Here is an 8,078-nt window from a genome sequence, read left to right as displayed (position 1 = left end):
AGAAAATACCGCCTCGACCGGGGCCGAGTAAGAATGCGCCTCGCCATTTTCCTCCCAAGAAAATGTAAACAGGTCCACATACCCGTAGCACAAAATAAATGTGTAGGGAAGCACACCCGCAGCCGGCAAAACTACACGATTAACCCATTGCACCTCGCTCCTGAGCGTATCCTTGGAACCAATGGTGTGTTGCACAAACAGGCTACGGGTGGGATCCATGTTGACAATAAACAGCGCCGGAACCAACTCCATCGTCTTCTCTGTCGCGTCAGCCTTTGCACGAAGGAGGAAACAGTGAGAACCACACGGTGCCTCTCTCTTTTCGGGGGCATTGCAGGGGAGCATTTGTTCTTCCAGACCCTCATTCACCTCAAACGTCGATGATGTTACTTCCTCTACACGCAATACAAGTGATGCATGGAGCGGGAGATAGGCAAAGTTTTTTCCATAAGAACATGAAGGAACCCCTCCACCCAGTGTGCCAATGGAATCCCCTGCCTCAGATACAAATTCAACATCCATCTGCGAATTATTCTCTACTCCAAATATATACCGTGGCACCACACTGTAGACCGGAGCAACGCCATCCAATGCATTCAGTTGTCTGCTTTAGATGTTTAACTCAAAAAAGTAACGTCGAGGAAACTTCTCGTGTTTCATCACAATACACTCTCCCTCCGCGGGGTCAATCGCGCTTAAATCAACTTGTTCATTGGCAACGTATCGCTTGTCAAAGACGATGCATTCAAAAAGATAAGCCACGGGAGTACCAAACGGATCGTGCCGGAGTGTCACAAACGTATTGTCGGGATCCACAACTGCCTCTTCAACAAAATCGTCACGGATGTACAGAGGCACTCTTATAGGGAATCGCGTGCCGTTATGAATGCCTGGTCGGGCTGGGGCAAAAAGCATGGTAAGCAAACAACCCTTTAAAAGATACGTTACATCAACATACGCCGAAGATTCTGCAAACGAAAACTCCTTGAGACGCCCAATGGAGTCTTCGCCACGTGAAAGTGCCACTTCAAGAAGTTTACGCGGTGATTCCTCCCAGAGCAGCTCATCACGTGACTTATTATTGTCTTCAATCGACGCCAAACGTGTGACGACGTCTGTGGAGTCGAGGCAACTAAGAGGAATGCAAGAGAGCTCCCCTGGGCGGATCATGGCAACCTCACTCCCTTGACGCATTGAACGAAACGATATATTATGGGATAAGTAATTCTTGACGTGAAAAGCTGTTCGAAACGTCACATTTTGTGCGAGGGTACCGGGCTGCAAACTTGTGGAGATATGAATGTGCTCGCCATTTTCAAGAACAGCCACCTTCTCAGCATGAAGAAGAACGGCATGTTTATTGTCGGAAAATGATATCTCGCCCTTTTCGAAATGATCCACGCGTTTTCCATCAATCAGCTGAAGACAATCCGGGAAAGACAACGTTCTCTTTTCAAGGGTGAGACCCTCGCCAAAAACAAATTCTTCCGTCGCATCCTGCAACGTCACTTCTACGCCCAGGTAGTTCTCCAGCCTCACTGCATACGGCACCGTCTCAGCGTCGTCACAGCCCTGCATAAATGTCAAGAGGGACAAAACGCACTTGATTTGCTCGCTGGAGAGAGAAAGCTCACATGGGGAGACAGACACGTCACATGACGCACTAGAAAAATCCTCCATGCGAGCAACCACCAGCACAGAGAGCAGATTCCGTAAAAGTGAAACATGCGATTGCGAAGAAAATTCCCAGAGAGAGAGAGCTGCTGTATCCCTGATCGAGCCTCCAGGAAAGCCTCCCCTGTTGTTTCCCGCCTTGACACAACCGAAGTGCTATCAAGGATAAAGCTTATCAATGGCGCCCCACAACTCGGTGGACACAATTCAACAGGAATGATGGACACTCTCACAAGTGCCTTCCACCTGGCAACTGAAAAGCCGCGTGTTTTCACAGGCGATGGGTACTCTCGCACTGAAGCCTCGGAAAAGGGTACTTCGGCGTTCCACACTCCTCTCAGGCAACGCATTGTGCCAAACAACAAAACGGGTATACTCACACTCCCTACTCGCAAGGATGAACTCAATTTTGCGTAGTCATCCCTGTGCCTCAGCGTCCAATCCAAGTCCAAATCCATACGAGAAACCAGACCGTGTAGCGCACCCTTTTCCATAAATTCAAGCCGTCCTCGTTGCAAGCGCAGATGAGAGACGGTTTTCTTGAAGCATGTGAAAAAACGCAGATCCACCGTTGAGAGATTCAGGGTGAGTCTGCACTCATCGCGCAGTGTTAAGCATACAGCACCGCGATGAAAAAAGAATAAAAATTTTTGCACCGTTTTCTTCTCCACCTCCGCCTGAGCGCCGGTCGCGTTTGACTCGCCGCCGAAATCCTCTCCAATGCAGTTGTCGCACACAAACGAGGCACATTCGTCCTCAACAGTGATGGCATGCTGAAAAAAAGAAGAAAAGTGGCATCGGCGAAAGCACACATGGGTCCCACTGCAGACCACCATGTGCATTCCTGAGGTGCAGGAAAGAAAGGTGCAGTCTTCCACCAAAACCATTTCGCCTGGAGAGTCAAAAAACCACGGACCGGTCCGGTCCAAATTATAATGCCCACCTCGTAGCAAAGTGCAGTTCACCACATTCCGCCTTTGAATTGAATTCATCATGTGCCGAAGTTCCATCCATGATCCCAACAATTCTTTCACGGCATCCTCTTCAGAAACCCCTTTGAGATGCACGTTCCAATTCTTCACCACTGCGTGAGTGTACTTCTCACAGGCCACAACTGATGTGTCGCTATCCATGTCGCAATCACTAAATACTCCACTTAATTCCTCGGGAAAGGGAGCAGATTGCTGGGCATATTTCACCCCTTCAACCTCCAGCCGGATCATATCGCCCACATTCAATTTAATCGAAGGAGCAGTGCATTCAGCGGGTGAGCGTTTTACCGCGTGTACGGCGTCATCCCAAAAGTCCTCTACAGCAATGGGTAGCGTGGCTGTGAAGGAAGAAACAGTTGCGCAGAGACCAATGGAGATAAATCGGTGGTGAAACACTTCCGCCTCAAGATGGGGCATACTTATATTCGCTAAAAGCTTTTCACAAACGTTGATCAACGTCAATGGTGATGCCTCCCGTAGCTCAGGAAGAAGTTCACCAAAATTCAAAAGTGGCGCACCCGCACCACCATTTATTGAGGGCATATTCACTCGGCACATTAAAGCTTCACCCCCGCCAAACTTAACTGCACAAGAAGAAGCGTACATGACGAAGGCCAAATTGCTAAAACCACTAAAAAGCAGTCGGTATGCTTCTGTAGGCACAAGGTTGTTCACAAAAAAGGTGGCGTGACTTTTTATCAAAGTTCCCAACAAATCCAATTCCAAAAAAAACGAGTCGTTGCATACAGACCTCCGCAAGACACACTGAAACCTGCAAAGAGGACGCAAGATACGGTCGTGCGGTTGTTGGAATTGAACTCAACTGGCGGCAGTAAAAGCACTTTATTGGGGCAAATGTCAGAGCATCCAAGACCGAAGCGTTTCAGCGGAGCAGTGCGTCGCATCGCCATATACATGGAATTGCATAGCATCAATATGCAATAAATTTCTTGTGGAGGACGCCTTCCATGCTGATTCCAGTACCCCTATCGACACATTCACACGTGAAGCGTCACTTGTTGAACTTGTTTTTGAGTATAAAATGCCGCTAGGGCACGTCACCGTCAATACACCTCCTTCCACATGATCTGTTGAAAACTCAAACGATGATATGTTCGCATGCACCAAAGGAAAACCACACGTTTGTGCCCCTCTCCACGTATTCATAGTTCCCAGCTGCATGCGGAGATTTAAGGGTTCAAAAGTAATAACGACAGCCAAGAGATATGTCCGCTGTAATTTTAACGCGGAATTAAACTCCTCTTTTAATTCAGCCTCACAACACACCTCTGCGAAAGACTTTTTTATCTGTGTGTTACCCGTTGTTGACTGCACTCTTGATACAAAGCCTGGCATGTTACTAACCCGTAGTAGGGCATCGTTCCACTCAGTTCGAACGTGGCACAAATACTCCCACAGCGCATTCGATACATTTAACGTCACCGCAGACACCAAGATATCCTCCTCTTCAGTCATTTCCACCTTCATGGGTGATAGCACGTCCGTTTCCTCGCCAAAAAGCACAGACAATTCCTTCATCAAAAGACCCACACGTGAGTCACCGGATGTTCGCTCTATATGCGTCAGGGATAGTTGCTTCAAATGCAACCGCAAATCATCCACATGAAAATCTATCAATGGGAAAACAAAACTTGTGGTTTTTTCACATCAATTACTCAATTTAGTCTCCGGTGCATTACAATTTGTTTCTGGAATCGCCCGCAGAACGTGTGGCATGGCAACCATGATAAGCTGAACCAATTGCAGCATCCAATTAGATGTGGTGATAAAACGCAATGCTTCTAACGTCGTCCTGACAAAAGTCATGCCATTGCTTTCGGTTTGCTGAAGAGAAAAAAACGGTTCCCCCGAATCCGGCGCCCGTAGCAGCTGAGACTTTCCCCCCGCAACCAATGTGACATTCCCAACCGAAAAATTGGACTCCCCGTGGCGCTTCACAAACGCGACATCACGCAGCCACACCGTTGTTTCAGCAGGCAACCACACGCACGTAATTTTCGCGTCCACGTGAAGAGACGAGACAATAGCAAATTCACGAGCAGCTGAAGGCTGCGTCGGCGGCGGTGTCACACCCGCCCCTGTACTGCCAGCAAGTACCGTCGTGGAGTATCTCTCTTGAACCTTGCGCCTCAAAAATAACACCACATCACGATAGCGAATATCACCCTCAATATCGGCCAATTGCTCCCTCCTTTCCGCAATGTCCCGTGTGCGATGGCAGTAACCCAAGAGCGCAAGATACGACGTGCGGGCTTCGGCGTAGAAGTGAAGGTGCGACGAATTAAAGTTGTAACGCCCCCTCCTGTCCCGTATAAAAGCGAAGACACAACTCTTGGCGTGGGACCAACGTGAACTCAATGAACGCAGCTTATAAAACGGACGGCAATACTCAGGAACCCCTTTCATGATCCCATGGCTCACGGCGCACCTTGTGAGAGACCGCAATGCATCCTCATCAAAAAACAACGAGGATACGCCGTCAAAAACAATGGCAACGTTCTTGCGACAGAGAATACCCGCAGAACTGTACACGGAGGTCATGCGTATACTGAGATGATCAATTTCCACAATCTTTTGCGTTTGCTCCTTAGCAGCATTTGCACACACGGCAACCCCACTGAAGGCGATAACGATAACCTTCATAAGCTCAGCACCGGCCTCTAATGTAGGCTCAATTTTCACCATGATCTCGCTCACCGTAATCTCAAAGCCCACGTCAGAATGTGAATCGCACGGCCACACAACACAGGGGTTCTTCAACTGCACGTGAATGGGTCGATTCATGACCCACGACACAGAACGACTGGCGGCATTGACAAGAAATGAAGAAAAAACTTTTTCCCTTCTGTGGAAGGGATGTCAAATCCTCTTGAGAATCGCAAGATGCAAATGAAGTGTTACTGACACTCTGACAAGACATGTAATCATCATCCTCCAAGCCGCGGAATCGTGCAAAGTTCATCCCTATTCTTCTACATTGAAGCCACCACGACAGAACTAATGCAGCAGACACAAGTGCAGCACAATATCCTTCACTATCCCGCGTTACACCTTGCTTCCCATGAGTGCCACGGCGGCGGTGCCTGCGTTACATCTGGGATGACTCCAAAATATCAGGCGCCATGCTGTGGAGAGTGGATGCTTGACGAACGTGCCCGCGTTAGTGCCTAACACAAAACGACGTCAAGGAGAAAAACTATCCGCGACTCAAACTACCCGTGTTTGGCCGCAACAAAACAAACACTGAGAAATGTGCGGAGCAACGTAAAGAAAAAAAAAAGAGAATAATCTTCCGGGCAGCTGGCCGGATCCTGAAGTTATATCTATGGAAACCAAACAAGTTAGGAAAAAAGGTTCTTTAGTTAATTCTTTCAATGATTTTTTTCATTCAATATATAGAATTCTGTGGACCACCAGCATGGCCCTTTGACCTCAGTTAGGACTTAAATATTATTACTTACGAAGTGGCAGACTTTGGGGTCCTCCAACCACAAGACCCCGCCGCTCACTTTCGCAAGTTCCACCCCTTCGCCAAGTCCTGAAGTGTAAAAACACGACCGCGTGATATGCCGTCCGCGGGGTTTTCCGCAGACCGCACGTACGCAAAGGATACCTGTACTCCGCGAGAGTCCAAAAACTCACATATCACTCGCAGCTCCCACGTCAACGCGTGCGAGTTTGAGCTGCCTTTATTCGCCGCTCCTTGCAGCGAAGTGTTGTCCACCCAAACGTCCATGGTGGATGGCAAAATGGCGGAAAAGGCCGATAAGGCTAAGCGTACCGCGCGCGCCTCGGCCTGCATGATAAGGAAAGGCCATCTCTCATTTTCATCCGGCAATTTTAACGTCGCCGGAGTCTGGAGAATAAAAACGGCTCTCCATCCATGGATCGATGCGTCCGTGATGATAGCGGCCGATGCCCTTTCCGTGGAATTGATGATTCGCTTGTGATTATTCTCGATGTTGTGTCGTAACCTCTCGCCCAAACCAACCGCTGCCGACGGAAGGTTCGCCGGGGATGTCTCCCGCACAATTCCCCGGTGAAGTGCCGATAATCGCCGTCGCACTGCCTTGATGAAAAAGAAGTATTCGCATAAACGCGTGCACAAAATGGCAGCTGCGTACAAAAACGTGACGCCACAACCTCCATTTCCGCGATGGTTAAAGAATTGAGCGCCGGCATGGCGCATACAGACCGGACAAACCTTTCACTCAGGGATAGCGCCCGGTGAGCGTGATCAAACTGCACCCACCGGAAGGTGTACTGCGTGGCGCCCGATTCGCGGTCCTCCTCTTTCGTGGCGTGACAGCTGTCCGCATTACGAAGCACTTGGGCCTCCCACAATGTCGCATCGCTTTTCGACCCTGCAATGCGTATATTACCGATCCATACGTCGATACACACCAATGGAGGTGCAGCCCAGAGGCGGTGAACCACCGTCGTCATCCCCGCAATTGCTGAAGTAATAATCCGGAGAATTTCTGGGCTGGCTTTGTATCCCATTGGGAGCCGTGTCAGCTCCTCCAGCGTGCCGTCCTCCACGCGGCATCGAAAGAGATGCCGAGTCCCCCGCGGTAAAGAGAGTTGAAAAAAGGATGCCTTTAAATCCAGGCAGGAAGCGGCCTCAGCCATCACAGGTGGCAAATAATGGGAAGTGTGCAAAAGAGAAGCATTCGCCTCGTAAGGGTCGTCTCTGCTCTTGTCGCGTGGCCACGCGATCCATCGTCGTCGCAAACCGGTGGTTTTCTCCTCCGCAACCGAAAGGGGTATTATCCATCCGCCCGTTATTGTGGACGAAGCGTCCTCGATAATTCCTGCTGTTTGTAGCAAATGCGCATCAGCGGTTGGAATCCTCAGTGAGCCTTCGCGCGCTTACCGGAGGAAGACGGAGGGAAAGGGGATCGCCCGACGAGTCCCCAAACTTGCATGAGCCTCTCCAAGGTGGCCGGGTTCAACCGACTTTTAATCCACTCCAGATTCAATACGGGCACGTTGACTTGCTGTAGCGGGATGGCGTGTTCATCTTGTGGAGTGGCCAGACGCGTCCTTGTCGCGCGTCTCGTTATTATAGCAGCAGAATGATTGTGATAAAAATCATGGAAAAACGCCCCTCCGTTCTCAACCAGGGCTCCTGCCCTTCCGCAATGTCTCCCTCACATCAATGCGACCAGCGACAATACCTGGGTCAGCACTGTGGTGTACCTCCCAAAATATCGAACAGTATTCTGGGGAAGGTCGAACGGATTGACGTGCTTCGCCAACTGCGAGATCACGTGTGAATTCAAATTGTACTTCTCCACGATTTGAGCAGCGTGCCGCAACGCACCGCGTTCTATAAAATGCGCCGTGGCATTCCAAAGGAGCCAAAGCTCTTTCGACTTGGGCATTAGT

The 8,078-nt window shown here is 49.6% G+C and overlaps 1 pseudogene, besides 3 other annotated features; it reads right to left on the bottom strand.

The window, feature by feature from the left end:
• Tc00.1047053507651.10 lies at window positions 1-5,471 on the bottom strand (annotated as a pseudogene; the record flags this gene model as incomplete).
• Window positions 1-8,078: a sequence feature (areas not merged during assembly with more than two copies in the genome that could not be assigned to a particular haplotype).
• Window positions 5,937-8,078: a mobile genetic element.
• Window positions 5,971-6,192: a mobile genetic element.

Source organism: Trypanosoma cruzi, genomic scaffold, assembly GCF_000209065.1.
Source record: "Trypanosoma cruzi strain CL Brener 1047053516295 genomic scaffold, whole genome shotgun sequence".
Classification (NCBI taxonomy): Eukaryota; Euglenozoa; class Kinetoplastea; order Trypanosomatida; family Trypanosomatidae; genus Trypanosoma; species Trypanosoma cruzi.
The sequence above is the reverse complement of the archived record's forward strand: the minus strand, read 5'-3'. Positions and strand labels throughout refer to the sequence as shown.